Consider the following 17849-nt stretch of genomic DNA (forward strand, 5'->3'; position numbering starts at 1 on the left):
TCACAATGTGCTTTGTTAAAATCTAGTGAAATTCAATAAATAATTTTAAAGCCCAGTAGAAATTATTTCATCTAAAATGCTTTTATTAATACACAAAATTGATCTTGGAATAATGCATTGTAGAAAATGGAAAAGAAAAAAATTGACTCCTAGAGATGTTTAAAAGCAGGGTAGAAACAGCGCTTTAGCATTTTTAAATATCGATGTAAACAGTCAGTGGTTATATTCCCCTTCTTTCCTACTGAGTGGTAAGTAAAGCTCAAACTTAGAACTGATAGAGATTTGTTGTTCTTATTGATGGAAGGTCCAGTGTTAGATTTATTAATTTATCAGTTCAAAAACACACCAGAAGTCTAAACTTCAGTAATTTTGGTAAAAATATATGGCTATGGATGAGAGTATTGTGGGCCTTCTTAATGGGTCCACCACTACTAAATCTGTATGTTTTCTTAGACTCTCATTAAACTTTCTGAACACCAGTTTCTTTTTTTTTTTTTTTTTTGTATTTAATACATTGTTAATAAGTCTTTAAAAAGCTGTAAGTGCAAACATTTGTACTTGTTCTATTAGAAATATAATGGATTAATATTTAAATGTTGTTTTGCTTCTAAACGCCTCTGTCCTTGTGTGACCACAGTTCTGCATCCCATGGACACCTCCTGTGAGATGGTCACTGATAACATATTTGCACGACTCAGAGGGGGGAAACTTCATTCTCTAATAGTCAAAAGTTTGAATGAAAGTATGATGTAGGCATACAAATCTAATAAGTGCTTTCATATATTCCTAGAAATGGTCACTCTTGAAGCCCGTTTGTGTAATCTATGATCTGGAGATCACACAATCTCTAGCCCCTTCTGTGTATCTTGATGTTGCCAATTTGAAAAGACCCGCCTCCAGCCATACGCCTGGCATCTCCATATTGCTAGGAAGGAGTCTAAGCCTTATAGATGTATAGTTGACGGGGAGAGAAAAATGAATCTTGTTCTGCTTCTGCCCAACCTCAGTATGAACTTCTTCACAGAGTGACTGATCATTGAAGTCTTGTTGCTAGGAAAAACCTTATCATGTCTTAGGGCGCGTGTGCCAGCCTCACAGATACTAAGACAATTTCAACATGTGACAGTACACTTTCCACGGTTGGTTTTCAATTTAAGGCACTACCCCATGTTTAGTACCAAAACTTGTTTCACATTATGCCGCATAAGGGAGAGTACTTTTTGTATGGTCTGTCTTTCAGTACATGTACAGAAAGGCCCTCCTGTCAAAATCCGATAGCCTCGGAGCAATGGCTTGAGCAAGACACAAACACATAGACACACAAACACACACGCACACACACACACCCCATATGATCACAACACATATACCAAGTTTCCCAATGTAAACAGTAATCTTCAGGATTAGAAATATCATCATCGTTTTCATTTACAAAGCATCTGCTTCTCTAGGGCAGTATTCTCTTTGTGTCTCCTTTTCATATGGAAACAGTAAGTGAAGACAATAAGTGTCATATTGCCCAGGAAGAGATCTTTATTCTATGATTTATTCATCATATGAATTTGGAAGTATTACTTAAACTTTTGTGCCTCATTATATAACTCATAGGTTTGTGATAAGGACTAAATGAAATAAGGCACACAGAAAATGAAATGTCAATGCCTCACAGAGTGACTGTTAACTTTTAAACAAATTAAGTAAAATAAATATTAATTCATATTTATTTTAATTAATGATTATCTATGTAAAAGCATTAGTATGTGCTCAATAAATAAATTAATTTATGCATGTTTAGTCAACATTTACTATGAGACAGAGTTACTTCTATTATTTTTGATGACATTCAAAATTTGAGTATGAGAATGCACAGTAATGTTTTCCTCTCACATTTGTATTTCTTCAAGATGAATTTGAGAGACAAAAATACTTATTTAAAATTGTCCTTCTCTGTTCGGTAACTGAATAATTTGGTTTCTGATGTGTCTTGCACTTTAGTCATATCTGATCACTTTCCTCAAAAATATGTTGTTACTATTGTTGGCTGCAGATTCTAAGACAGCTGTGGCCAACTCACTTGTCAACACAATTTTAAGCTAAGTTTATATTTCAAGTGTTTAATTGCTTATGATGCTAGAAGGTGCCAAGAGAACACTATTGATTTCCAGATTGCAGACTGTAAGTGATAAAATTTGCGCCTCAGAAAAAAAAAAATCATCTGACTGTAAATTATGCAAATGTAGCAGGAAACCTGTAACAGAAAATCAGATTTTTAAAAATATCATTATCATTATACTTGTAATCTTCACTATATTTTCAAAGCAGATTTAAAATAAAATTTCATGAATATTCTGTGGTACTGTGCCCACATCTTTACTAAATTCAGGGCTCTCACTGTCATTTAGGGTGTCACACATTCTTATGTTATAAATGAAGTTGACAATTACACAACAGATATTAGACATGGAGTTATGGCAATGGAGGCCTCTACCTCAATGACTCCAGGTGTCATTGGACCTGAATAATAACTTAAGAAGGTTATTATAACAAATTTTGCCAACCAAGTGTATTTTGCCAAATACACTTGATGTGTATTACAAAATTCATATTGTGACAAGATAAATCTATTGGGACTTTGGAGAAAAAAGGCATGCCTGAAATGTATTAACTTTCTTGATTTGCAACTTATATAACACAATTTACATTTGGTAGTTACTTACTGGTCACTTAGTATAAATATAGGGAACAAAATTTTTCATAAATAAACTAACTTTTAATGAACTAATCTTTATGCATCACCTTGTTAATTTTTACAACAGTTCTATTTGGTTTATATTGCTATCTCAATATTACAGATTAAGAAACAGTAACTCAAAATATAAAATAACTTTCCTAATATTTCTCACACACAGAATTTCTATGTCTGGCAAAATCATTGACAAAAGAACTTGAAAACCCCTGTTACAAATACCTAGAAACACTAGATAAAATTCAAAGAACAATCTTTTAAAAATATAGATAACTTCACAATTTCACAACAGCATGTGAAACAAAGAGAATGTTGTAATTTTTAAAAAGATACCACAGCTTTTCAAGGAGAGCAAAATATATATGTATATTTCCAGGTTGCAGATTGGAAGTGATGCATACACACACACAAATATATAGCTGGAACTACAGCTGGGGTGCATAAAGTCTCCTCCACATGGTTTCCATTTATAAATAGCTTGAGTGTTCTTACAAACTGGCAGTCTCAAGGCAATGGTCCTAAAGTAAGCATTTGAAGACCATCAACATGCATTCAAAAATCTCTTAAAACATACCTTCAAAAGCCAGAAATTATGAATTTATGAAAAATATGTCAATTTTTCTCATTTATTTTATAGATTCTGTGACATCATATTCAAACTTACAGAACACCCTTTTCAGATATAAAAATTTTGATTTTAAAATGTACGTGGAATAGTATCAGTTATGGAATACCCAAAATAATTCTTAGGAGTAAGATTAAAATTAGAGACTCATATTATCTGATTTAATAAATGATTGTAAAGCTAAAATCATCAAGACAGTGATATTGGACAAATGAGAGACATATAGAGCAAAGAATAGCGATAGAGAACCTGGAAATAGATAAACAAACATATAGGCAACTGAATTTTCTAAAGGTATAAGAGCAATTGAATAAAGGAAGAATTCTTTCAGCAAGAGGTATAGAAACAATTTCATAATTTAAAAAAAAAGCAAAAGAAAAACTCCACACATAACGTACATCTTAGCATTGAAAAAAAAGTGATTCATAAAACTAAATGTAAAAGATATTCACTTCAAAATGTCTATAAAAAATCATGAGAGAAAAACTGCAATTTTTGGTTTGGCCATTAGTTTACAGACACAATATCAAAAACATAATTCACTGAAGAAAAAAATATGTTATATTGCACCTAGTTAACATGAAAAAACTTATACTCTAAAAACGTTATTCATGAGAGAAAATAATACAAGCCACAGACTCTGAGAAATATTAGCAAATTACATATCTGATAAATATTTTACATACATAATATGTAAACAACTTTTAAAAGTCAGCAATAAGAAAACACCCCAGTAAAATCATGGCAAAGTACAAACAAATGCTTCGAATAATATAAATAGATGACAAATAGCCTATGGAAAGTTGATCAGTACAATTTGTCTTTGGAAAAAAGCCAAATTAAAATAATGAGACAATACTAGAAACCTATTAGAATAGCTATTTTTTTAATAGCAATACCAAATACTGAAAAGAATATAGAGTAACAACGACTTTTATTTTTGGTAATGAAAATGCAAAATGGTAGTCACTTTTGAAGACAGTTTGGAAGTATTTTTATAAAGTTAAACATAGAACAGTCATACAACACAGAATTAACACCTCTATTTATTCAATTTCTTTAACTGAAAACTTATGATCACACCAAAACATACATGCACATTTTTATAGCAGTTTTATTCATAGTCAACAAAAATTGGAAGCAATCAATATTTCCTTCAACAAGTGATAAACGAACTATAAATCCATATAATTCAGTGATAAAAAAGAATGATCTATTGATTCTTACAACATGGATGTCTAAAATGTGTTTTGCTAAGTAGGAAGACAATCCCATGAGACTACCTATTGCATAATTCAGCTCATAGAACTTTCCAGAAACAGGAAAATTATAAAGACGGAAAACTACTTAGGGCTCAGAGGAGTTGCAGCGGTTGACTACAAAAAGGATACAAAATAGTTTTCAAAGATGGAATTTATCTGCATGGTACCAGTGTGAGAAACACATTTCTATAAATTTTGAAAATTCATAGTACTGTATATTGCAAGGAGTTAAAACAAATCTATGCAAATATAAAAAAATTAACCACCATGTTGGGAGATCATGAAATGGAATGCAGATTTTCACAAATAAATCAAACTGTATTACAAATGTGTGACTTAAAAATGAACTGACCTCATTAACTTTAGAAACTATTGCCTTGATTGGAAACTATAATGTTAAAGACAGAAAGAATAAACAAAAACTTTAGTTGATAAATTTGTTTCTCATAGTGACATAGTAATATATGCAAATAATTCTTAAGGTGCTTTAGTTCTACACTTATGCAGGTAATAAATTGTAGATAATGGGATCCAGATTTCTCACTGTCAATGAAAGAAATTACAACCAAGTGAAGAATATGATAATATATACTTTGATATTGGATTTTGAGTCCTAAATACCAGTTTTATGTATATACTGCTAGATAAGTGCAGAAATAATTAGTTATATGTATATATGTAGGTTGCTATATTTCCTAACTCCATGCTGAGAGATTCTAGAGAGTGATATCAGAGTAGCAATAATCTCAGCACCTTGCTCTTGGTTTCCAAATATCACTCTCCAAAAAAAATGTATTAGGACTCCTTGGAAAAAATGGCTATTTCTTTTTTTTTTTTTTTTTTTTTTAATTTTAACTTCAATAGTTTTGAGGGAACAAGTGGTTTTTCGTTACATGGGTAAGTTCTTTGGTGATGATTTCTGAGATTCTGTTGCTCCTGTCACCAGAACAGTATACACTATACCCAGTATGTAGTCTTTTATCCTTCACCCCACTACCAACTGCGTCCTCAAAATCCATTATACCAATCCTATGCCTTTGTGTCCTCATAGTTTAGCTCTTACTTATAGGTGACAATGTAGGATATTTAGTTTTCCATTCCCAAGTTACTTCACTTAGAATAATGGCCTCCAAATTCATCAAGTTGCTGCAAAGGCCATTATTTTGTTCTGTTTTATGGCTGAGTAGTATTCCATGGATATATACATATGTGTATATAAGTGTATATATGCATGGAATACTATTATATATGTATATACACACTATAATACATGTACATATACATATATATGTACATGTAACTATACATATATATGTACATATTATATGTGTATGTATATATCCGTGGTGTGTGTGTGTGTGTATGTGTGTATATATATATATATATATATATATCTCTCACATTTTCTTTATCCACTCATTGGTTGATGGCCATTTAGGTTGGTTCCATATTTTTGCAGTTGTGCATTGTGCCACTACAAACATGCATGTGCATGTGTCTTTTTCATATAATGAATTCTTTTCCTTTTAGTAGATACCTGGTAGTGGGATTGCTAGATCGAATGGTTTAAGAGTTCTACTTTTAATTCTTGAAGGAATCTCCATATTGGTTTCCATAGTGGTTGTACTAGTTTACATTCTCACCAGAAGTGCAAAAGTGTTCCTTTTCACCAAATCCATGCCAACATTTATTATTGTTTTGATTTTTAAATTATGGCCAATCTTGCAGAAGTAAGGTGGTATTTCATTGTGATAATTTTAAAAATGGCTATTTTTAAGGTTTCTGAAGGAAAAATAAACATGTTTAATGCCAGAAACAAGGAAGTAATTAAAAAAATAGAATGAAGGCAGGTCAAATGAACAGAGAGGGCAACCTGAAAGACTTCTCAGTTGCCAAAGTTGGAACAATTTGAGCAACAACAAAAAAGTAGCGTTAGGTTTTAAACCAAATTACAAATTAACTATGCATTAGTCCATACTGATATTAATTAAATTTTTAAAAAATATTTTCTCGCACACAAATTCCGAATAATATACGTAGATATTCCCCTGCCAGAAATGTAGATTGATCTCCTCCCCTCAAGTACAAGCTAGCTAGATATAATAACACATAGACTGTGGAAGAGAACTTTACAGTAGGGAAAGCCATATCATAACCAATTAATCAAAGGGAACATCACCAGTGATAATTCATATTGATATTATGTGCCCTACTATATAATGTGATTTGAAGGACACTTCTTACCAAAAACCCATGACTCCAAACTGATTATGAGAAAAGCATCAAACAAATGCAAATTCAGAAACATTCCAGAAAATATTTGATAGATACTTCTCAAAACCATAGGTCATGGAAAACAAGGAAAATCAGAAATTATCACAGACCACAGAAGACTAAGTAGGCATAATAAATAAATACAATATGCTATTCTAAATGAAATCTTGAAAGAGAAACAAAGACATTGTGCAAAAACATGAGACTTGAATAAAACCTGGGGTTTTGTTAACAACATTGTACAACGTTTAATTTCTTAGTTTTAAAAAATGTATTATGGTTATATAAGATGTTACCATTGAGAAAAGTAGGTGGAGAGTGTTTGGGAAGAAATCTGTATGTCTGCAATTTTCTGCAAGTTTAAAATTATTCCAAAATATGTAGTTTTAAATGTAGAAAAGATGTGATGAACCTTGGTTGGAGCTATGCAGTCCTCACTTCCCCACTGAATCAATTTAGCACAATTCCCTTAATAGTACAATTTATTGTAAACATACTAACAGTTGGCAGCAGTAGTATCCTGACACTTTCACTAAAACAGTACTGTTTCATAATAAAATATGTACCAGCATGTGAAAAGATTAGTAAAAATGAATAAATAGATATTGTATTGCCATGAGTTCTCCAGTTGTAAATTGTTGTCATTTTTTAATTATATTTGTCTTCATTTTGATGCCATAGTATCTTTCCTTGTCATCATATTGTGATAGTGTATAGTAGACATTTTTTATTTTTATTTTTTAGCTCCAAGGGAAACGTGGTCATGCTATGTAAAATAAACTTCCTCATTTATTTCTACTTGTCCAGAAATCAGAAATTTGTCAAAAACTAACATAAAAGATAAATTTAACATTATAATAATTGTTAGTTGTATGTATCTAATATTGTTATAAATATTATTGTAACAAGTTATATGTGTTAAGATGTTGCTGTGGGAAAAAAAGCAAAACAAACAGAACAAAATATACAGACTAATTATATTGACTTGTTAATAATAACATATGTCTTTAGTACTCTTTCTAAAAGCTACAAAAATGGCAGTAAGGAATTGTAATTATGAAACTGATGAGAGAGGGAGAGGAGAGAGAGAGGGAAAGACTGGAAGAGTCGGTGAATAACAAATGACTTAGTAGCTGACTTAAGAAGCTGGAGGGCCAAGAGCAGTGACTCAGGCCTAAATCCCAGCAGTTTGAGGGGCTGAGATAGGAGGATCACTTGAGACCTAGGAATTTGAGACTAGTATGGGCAACATAGCAAGACAGCATCTCTACTTTTTTTTTAATTAGCTAGATGATCCCCTCAAGGCTCAAGAATGACTGGCATCAGCTATCTCTGGAAGCAGATGAGTGAAGATGAGCTAAAAATTCAAGGATTAATTGAACGTTTATTAAGATTGACTGAGACTCCCAGACTGCTTAGCCCATGTCGTGTAAATGAGCGTGTCCTTCCCCACTGCTATGGTTTGAAGGTCCTCTCCAAAACTCATGTTGAAATTTGACTGCCATTGTAACAGTATTAAAAGATGGGACATTTAAGAGTTAATTAGGCCTCATGAGTGTAATTGATGCCAGTATAAAAGGGTGAGTCCTGGCTCTCTTACCCTCTCCAGTCCTTTTGCTGTCTGGCATGTGAGGAACTGTGTTCTCCCTACTGAAGGATGCAGTGCTCCAAGCACCATCTTGGAAGTTTGAACAAGCCCTTACCAGACACCAAACCTGTCAGTGCCTTAATATTGGTTTTTGTAGCCAACAAAACTATAGGAAATAAATCTGTTCTTTATAAATTACCCAAATGTTAAGTATAATATTATAGCAGCACAAAAATAAAGTAAGACATCCGCTGTGACAAAGGCAGAAGGTTTATTCTTCACAGAAAATTGTTCAAAGTTGCCAAGTTTAGGGAGAGGATACTATTTCAATACTGAAGATTAAGTAAAAGTGAATATACTGTGTAAAGAGTTTGAGTTCCCCAGAAACAGACACTGGAATGACAGTAACATCAGAGTTTCTGTGAGTAAAACTTTAAAGCGATCACCATTAGCAGAGACCAGAGGGAAGAAAAAGACACACCAGAACTTCCAATCAGCTTTCAGATGTCCCGCCTAGCAATCATGAGGACATAGCCAAAGATTATCAAGTTCTAATAAAAATGACATAAAACGCACCCAAACCATGATAAAATAAAAATAAAAACTCATTGAAAGAATGAGGATCATAAAAAAACACAATTTAAAAATATGCAGTTTACATAAAGCAAAGAGTTTAAGTAAAAAATAATGAGAAAGAATTATTTTAATTTAATAATGTATAACAGGAAAAATTCAAGAACAACCAGTCTTGACTAAAGCCCATGAGAAGGCTCTAGTCAGAAGATAAAATTAATAGAACACATAATGAGTTTGGAAGAGTAGAGAGAGATTTACACAATTGCAGTTCAATTTAAAGTAAATACATGATGACTGCTAAAGCTAAGAAAGTAAAAAAAACCATATCAGCGAAAGCTATCACAACTGAGAATCAGCATAAAATTGTGGTTAAACACGCAAGTGGATTCTGGAGCTGAATTCTTGTGTTCCAATACCGTTATACCATTTTCTAGCTGTGTGACTTTGGACAATTAATAAAGACTTATTTTCTTCGTCCATAAGGTACACATAAAAATATAACAATACCACCTCATATAATTGTTATGAGGGTTAAATGAATAATTATATATTCAGCTACTAAAAGTGCTAGGGGAAAAATAAAAGTTTGAAAAAATGGTAAGCAAAATACAATGTACCTAATGGAGTAATAGTAATTCAATATTATTTTTAAAACATGTTATAATTACATTAGAAAGTTGGACTGGAGTGTGTGTGTGTGTGTGTGTAATTGTCTGAGACAGAATAATGTTGAGGTAAGAAAATACAGTTCGATTATTATATTCTATGCTACAAAGTTCATAGATAAGGGCTAAAACTAAAAAATCAATAAGTGGTTATATAAGCATGCCATTTGTCAAGATGGAGGTAACACTAACAGAATTAGTTCAAACAGTTGAACGTATTTGATTCTGTACAGAGTTCGATGGTTAGGATCTGCAATATTGTATTAGCTTTGCACGATGAAATGACTCTTTAAACTTATGTGTTACTTTGATGGAAAGTTAAACTATATTTAAAAATTAGTATTGCTATGAATATATGCATACATTCACATGCTTGCTAATGTGTTTATGTCTTTGCCTATTGCTTTTTCTCTGCTTATAATGTCCAATATCTGCTATGTTTTATCTGGCTGTTTTCATCAGTAAGCATGGACCGACTCATATTCTCGGGTTGGAGATCATTACTGACCTACTCATGCAGATTCAATCGCTCATTTATTTGTGTCTTCACTGAAGTGTGAGCATTCCTCCCTAGTACACTGCATTGAAATATCAATTATGTGCCTGCTTTCACTTCTAGGCTGGATGCTCACAATAAGAACTGTTCTCTAATTGTCTCTGTGTTTTAGACTTCAGTATAAAACATAGCAAGTACTGAACAATTAGCTTTCAACCAAACTAAAGGAAGTTAATACTGTGGATTGAGGTCCTTGGAGAGGTATGGTGCCCAATGAAGGGTATGCCATACTATTTCCTGGTTCATTCCTTATAATGGATGTCTTAGTCTCCTCAGGCTGTTGTCACAAAACACCATGAACTGAGTAGCTTAAGGCCTTACCTTGAAATACCCTCACATTGGGGGCCAGGGCTTCAGTGGATGCATTTGCAGGAGATACACAGTTTCAGCCCTTAATGGGAAAGGATGTCAACTTTGAATTAAAAGTCTGCATGTTATTAATTGGTTATGGGTATTTGGCCTATCCAATATGCCAGCATCTGCCACTAGTCATAGAATTCCTGAAAACTGCTCCACATTTTCCTGAGAGGCGAAATCTTTCTCCTCACTCTTATCTGCCTTTACAAGTGCATGCACACACACATGCGCACACACACACACACAAACACACACACACCATTTACATGGTTACCATGAATGTTAGCATGTTATTAAATTATGATAACTCATGTTCGTGGCACAATATTGCCTTAGTTGAATGGTTCATGGATATAACTATAATTCTGACACAATAGGTATTCCTCCTTTGGAATTTTGAAACTGAAACTGAGGGAGGAGATTTGTTTCTCCGGGACTGCCTGAAGGTTATATCACCTGAAATTCAGAAATTTCTATCAGTCATGTTCCATACTGCCAGAGATAGAGAAGTGCAGAAAGTCCATCTTAAGATGGAGAATAAAGAACAAAACAGATGCATGAAGCAGAAAAATAAGGAGACCAGAGAAAACTTTGTTTCCATTTATTCCTAAAAATGTGTTCTCAGTCCTAGGTTTCTCCACACACCTTAGTGTGATTCCTTTTTTGATTTAAGTTGTTTTAAATTCGATTCATGGTATTTGTAACCAAAATACTACTAACAAATGCAAAATTACTGAAGAAAGAATTACACATGATAGTTTGGAAAAGTATTACCAGATAAGTTATGTTAGAGATAAGGAATTTAGGAGCTGGCTTGTTAAAATAATTGTATGTTGCATCTAAACAACATTTGTATGCTAGTCGCTGTTTTTGTTTTTTTTTGTTTGTTTTGTTTTTTTTTTTTGCATCCATTTTCTGAAATTCATCAGAACACTTTTAACATATATTAACTTGGCCTAAGTTATAATAAAAGTATTATGGGTTAGTCTACTCTAAAATTTGGATTGAATGGCAAAGGAAACATTTGAATGAGACACCAAAGTGTGTTGGCAGTGGTGATAAATAATAGAAAAAAATATGATAAACTGTGGAACAATCACAGATAACAGCAGCAAAAGAATAATAAAATGGACTGATGGGGAAGTTGTACCAGTGGATATTGAGGTACCTGAGTATTCTTAAAAATTTCTGAGAGAATGTTTGGAATAAGCAAATGTCTGAGATTTGTCAGTAGAAATTATAGCTTTAAAATGTGATTATTTTTGCCTTAGTATGGTACAGACTAATTTACTTCTTTAAGTATCTAAAATTATATATAAAATGTATTTGGACAGGGTAGACACAAGTACGCACTCAGAATATGGTAGCTAGTAGTAGTTCATCAGTGAAAACTGAAATAATATTGACGAGATTTAAAGAAAACTGAGAAAAATCAGCTGACTTGAATTAGTTTTCTATTGCTACTTAATAAATTACCATAAACTTATTGGTATAAAAGAGTAATTATCTCACAGTTTCTGTTGGTCAGGATTCCAGGCATCGTTTGGCTGGGTTCTCAGTAGAGATCTCCTAAAGTTGAAATCCAGGTCGGGCCGGGCGCGGTGGCTCAAGCCTGTAATCCCAGCACTTTGAGAGGCCGAGGCGGGTGGATCGCGAGGTCAGGAGATCGAGACCATCCTGGCTAACACGGTGAAACCCCGACTCTACTAAAAAATACAAAAAACTAGCCGGGCGAGGTGGCGGGCGCCTGTGGTCCCAGCTACTCAGGAGGCTGAGGTAGGAGAATGGCGTAAACCCGGGAGGCGGAGCTTGCAGTGAGCTGAGATCTGGCCACTGCACTCCAGCCTGGGCGACAGAGCCAGACTACGTCTCATAAAAAAGAAAAAAGAAATCCAGGTCACAGGGCTGTAGTTTTCATTTGGAGCCTGAGGTTCTCGTTAAAGTTCATAGCGGTTGTTGGCTGAATTCGGTTCCTTGTGACTGTTTTTGTAGGATTAAGGTGGGTTTTTTTGGTTTCTTTTTTCTGTTATTATTCTTTTTTATTTTTAATGCCAGCTCTCAGTCATAGACTGCTCTCAGCTCCTCGAGTTCTCGTGGTTTAAAACAGCAGTTTGTTTCTTCATGGAGAATGGTCAGAGCGTGTTTCCCTGATGCTTCAATGTTGTGATGCGCTTCACATCCTCTGAACATTTATCATGTCACAGAAAATGCTTACTTCCACTAATTGGTTAACAGGTTTCCAATAGAACATAGTTTTGACAGTAATAGTGTATGATTTATCTTTGTGTGTGCTTTGTTCAAGAATATCTTAGACTTTAAGGACATTAATTAATATTTAGAAGAAAGGAAAGAATGAATAAAAAAATAAAAGAAGGAGAGCCAGGATTGATTATGACATTAATAGTAATGGATTTAAGTTAATTATATATCTATACTAAATAACAAAGTAAGATATTCTTAGTGTTGTCCATAAGTGGTTATAGTACTGTATTAGTCTGTTCTCATGCTGCTATAAAGAACTGCCTAAGACTGGATAGCTTATAACGGAAAGAGGCTTAATTGTCTCAGTTTCTCATGGCTGGAGAGGCCTCAGGAAATTTACAGTCATGGTGGAAAGGGAAGCAGGCACCTTCTTCACAACGCAGCAGGAGAGAGTGTCAGTGTGGGAAGGAGGAACTTTCAAACATTTATAAAAACCATCAGATATCATAAGAACTCACTCACTATCAGGAGAACAGCATTGGGTAAACTGTTCCCATGATACAATCACCTTTCTCCTTCAACACATGGATTAAAGGTTCTCCCTCAACTTGTGGAAATTACAATTAGAGATGAGATTTCAGTGGGACACAGAGCCAAACCATATCATTCCACCCCTGGCCCCTTCCAAATCTCATCTTTTTACATTTCAAAACCAATCATGACATCCCAACAGTTCTCCAAAGTCTTAACTCATTTCAGCATTAGCTCAAAAGTCCACAGTGCAAAGTCTCATTTGAGACAGTGCAAGACACTCAATGCCTATGAGCCTGTAAAATCAAAAGCAAGTTAGTTACTTCCTAGATTCAATGGGGGTACAGGCATTGGGTAAATACAGCCAAATGGGATAAATTGGCCAAAACAAAGGGGATACAGACCCACACAAGCCTGAAATCCAGCGTGGCAGTCAAATCTTAAAGCTCCAAAATGATCTCCTTTGACTCCAGGTCTCACATCAATGTCACACTGATGCAAGAGGTGAGCTCTTGTAGTCTTGGGCAGCTTTGCCCATGTGGCTTTCCAGGGTACAGCTTCCTCCCAGCTGTTTTCACAGACTGGCATTGGCATCTGTGACTTTTCCAGGTGCATGGTGTGAGCTGTCAGTGGATCTACCATTCTGGCATCTGCGGGAGGGTGGCCCTCTTTTCACAGCTCCACTAGGCAGGGCCTCAGTGGGGACTCTGTGTAGGGACTCCAATTCTACATTTCCTTTCCACATTGCCCTAGCAGAGGTACTCCATGAAGTCCCCACACCTGTAGCAGAATTCTGCCTGGACATCCATGGTGTTTCCATACATCCTCTGAAATCTAGGTGGAGGTTCCAAACCTTAATTCTTGAGTTCTGTGCACCCACAGGCCCAATACTACATGTAAGTTGCCAAAGCTTAGATCTTGTACCCTCTGAAGTAATGGCCTGAGCTGTACTTGGCCCCTTTTGGTACAGCTGGGATGCAGGGCACCAAGTCCCAAGTCCCAAGCCCATAAAACCATTTTCCCTCCTAGGCTTCTGGAATTGTGATGGGAGGGGCTGCCTTGAATTTCTCTGACATGCCCTGGGGATGTTTTCCCCATTGTCTTGGTGATTAATATTTGGTTCCTAGTTACTTATGCAAATTTATTCAGCAGGCTTGAATTTCTCTCCAGAAAATGGGTTTTTCTTTCTTTTTTTTTTTTTTTTTTTTTGAGTTGGAATCTCACTCTGTCGCCCAGGCTGGAGTGCAGTGGCATGATCTCAGCTTACTGCAGCCTCCACCTCCCAGGTTCAAGCAATTCCGTGCCTCAGCCACTTGAGTAGCTGGGATTGCAGGTGTCTACCACCATGCTTAGCTAATTTTTGTATTTTTAGTAGAGATGGGGTTTCACCATCTTTGCCAGGCTGATCTTGAACTCCTGACCTTGTGATCTGCCCACCTCGACCTCCCAAAGTGCTGGGATTATAGGCGTGATCCGCTGCATCTGGCTGGGTTTTTCTTTTTATTGTATGGTCAGGCTGCAAATTTTCCCAACTTTTATGTTCTGTCACCTCTTGAATGCTTTGCTGCTTAGAAATTTTTTCTGCCAGATACCCTTAATAATCTCTCTCATGTTCAAAGTTCCACAGATCTCTAGTGCAGGGGCGAAAAGTCACCAGTCTCTTTACTAAAGCATAACATGAGTGACGTTTACTCCAGCTTGCAATTAGTTCCTCATCTCCATCTGGGACCACCTCAGCCTGGACTTCATTATTCACATGGCTATCAGCATTTTGTTCAAAAACATCCAACAAGTGTCTAGGAAGTCCTAAATTTTCCTACATCTTCCTGTCTTCTTCTGAGTTTTTCAAACTATTCCAACCTCTGCCAGTTACCCAGTTCCAAAGCTGCTCCCATATTTTCAAGTATCTTTATAGTAGTACTACATTGTCTGCAGTACCAATTTATATGGAGTACCTACTAATTTTTTAGGTTTTAAGAATATTTAGTTGAACAAAACATATGTGGCACCTATACTAAAGCTTATATTTTTGGTGAAACAAAATAAGCAAGTGCACAAATAAATTAACAATATAATTTTAGATATTTATTAATATCCTAAATAAACATAAAAGAAAATATGATAAACAGTAACATGGCAGATGGTGGTGGTGACTACTGTATTTAGCAGGAGAAGCATAAGAAGGTTTTTCTCAAAGTTTGTTATTCAATCTGAGACCTGAAGTGCAAGAAGTGGTAACTATGAGAAGGTTTGAAACAAGTGGGAAAAAGAAGTGCTAACAAGGTTGGTACATCTGAAAAATCTGGAGAAAGTGAAGCATGGCTATATCTTATTAAGTAAGAAAAGAGTGGCAATAAATTAGATATGAAAGAAAGATAGAAATCAGATTCTGTGGGAAACTATAGGACACAGAAAGGAGGTATTGTTATTGTTGCTGTTTATTCATTTGAGTGTTTATGATTTGGGGGGAGAGTCTAATGGGAAACTACAGAATGGAGAGAGGTAATTTATGTGATACAATTTAAACATGAAACAGAACAAGTTGTAGGAGAATTCCAATTAGAAGAATATTGGAGTGTTCCAAGTGGTATATAATGATGGCCTTTAGTATAACGAAGTGGTGGCAGCGACAATAAACAGACATGGAAAGAAAAGTAAGATATTTGACTGTAGAAAAGAAAAGAAAAGAAGAAAACAAAAAGAAAAGAGAAAAGAAAAGAAAAGAGAAAAGAGAAAAGAAAAAAATAACAGTAACATCAGCAAGATGTCTGACTAGAGGTGCTGGGTGCTTGCCTCATTCTTCACAGAAAAGGACAAAACAATAAACAACTAAAACTTTACTGGATTGTTTGAGGAAGAACACTGGAGTGCAACAGGGGAGTAGCAAGATTCCTATAAAGCATGAATGCCCGGTATATCAGCATAGACACATGAGTGAGGCTTCTGCCTCTTCACGTCTTCACTGCAGCCCATCTTCACTGCTGAGACTGGCTCAGATCTGGGAGACACTTCCTTTTGCAGGGAATAGGTCATCAGAAGGCCCCCAACAGCCTCCATTATTACCACAGACATTTGCAGTCCTTACCCCAAGAAAATCCCACCATCCTCACAAGTTATGAGCTGAGTTTGGAAGCTGCCTGGAATTTATATAGCTGTACCACTCCAGAGAAGTAGCACATATTGGACACTCTCTAATGTCCATGGCTCCAGCAGCTGCATCATGATGCTATCTTGAAGCTGGAGCCACTGCTGGAGTGTACCCTTTTCTGCATGTCAGTAGCCACTGTGCCTCTTCAGCCTTGAGGCTTTGCTGCTATACAACCACTCTCACAGGGCCAGCTGTAATACCATAACCCTGGCTCTCAGAGCCCAGGCCCAAGAAGAGCCATGACCCTGCTCCTACACAGTAGAGAAGCCAACCCTGGGTGAGACGAACTACTGCATGGCCACATCCCCAGCCAGAGAACCAACTTGGAAATTATATCCTCAGTGTATCCACCCTCCAACCACAATATACATATACAATTAGCTGAGGAAACAGCTTGGTAGACCTGCTCCCAGCAAAGCCACACCACCATTGCTAAAATCTCCCCCAGCTTAGACCACCAAGGCACTCATACCTATCTTTAATGAGGAGTGTGTCTGATGAATCTGCCTGAAAATTAAATTGCTGGGTCCAAAGGAAGTGCACTCTACTCAACCAACACCATGGGACCCATTTATGGTAATAAGCCTCTCTCTTTAGGAAAGCTGCTTTTGTGTTTCTACATTTGCCCCTGCACATGTGGTAGAAAAATTGCTCTTCCAGTTTTTTTGTTTGTTTGTTTGTTTGTTTGCCTGGGTGACAGAAGGAGTCCCTGTCCCCCACCACCCCCCAAAAAGAAGAGAGAGAGAGAGGTAATAATAATTTTTAAAAGACTCTTTTGGCTTAGGCAACTAAGTAAATATAGATGTCATTTACTGAGATGAAAAAATGTTGATCTTTGAGGGTGATAATTAATCAGACCTCCTCAATGTCCTAAAAGTTCAGGACAAACAAATAAACAGGTGTCAGACAGGTGGAAAGCATTATTACTGATAAGCTGAATTAGAGAATAGAGCTTGGATCACAACTGATTTGTTAACACCACCATGAATTAAATACATTAATTGGATAAGGGCTATAAAATTTAACTGTAGAGTAGCTCCATTGGAACAGGCCATTTACCATGTTTCAGAGTGAAAAAGAAAAAAAACATCTATATGCTGAGAATGTGATAATTTAAAATAACAAGGGAGGGAGGGAAAGACAGAGAGAAAAAAAGAGAGAGAATGCAAGAGAGAAATTGAGTAGATTTATAATTCACCAAATATAAGATTTACCTTCTTTTATTGGGGAGGAGTGCATAAGTGGTGGAATTATTGTTCAGAAACATTATTTAGCAGGATAAAATATACGGTAACTTGAAGAATAAAGAAAAAAAAATA

General features: G+C 35.4%; 1 protein-coding gene and 1 long non-coding RNA gene across 2 annotated transcripts in view; one reads left to right on the top strand and one right to left on the bottom strand.

The window, feature by feature from the left end:
- Nucleotides 1-17849, bottom strand: part of LRATD1 (LRAT domain containing 1) — a 912369-nt gene that overhangs the window by 728328 nt on the left and 166192 nt on the right. The window lies entirely within an intron of this gene.
- The window catches only part of LOC126933860 (uncharacterized), a 281689-nt gene that overhangs the window by 210978 nt on the left and 52862 nt on the right, over nucleotides 1-17849 (top strand). The gene's annotated exons all lie outside the window — the stretch shown is intronic.

Source organism: Macaca thibetana, chromosome 13, assembly GCF_024542745.1.
Source record: "Macaca thibetana thibetana isolate TM-01 chromosome 13, ASM2454274v1, whole genome shotgun sequence".
Taxonomy (NCBI): domain Eukaryota; kingdom Metazoa; phylum Chordata; class Mammalia; order Primates; family Cercopithecidae; genus Macaca; species Macaca thibetana.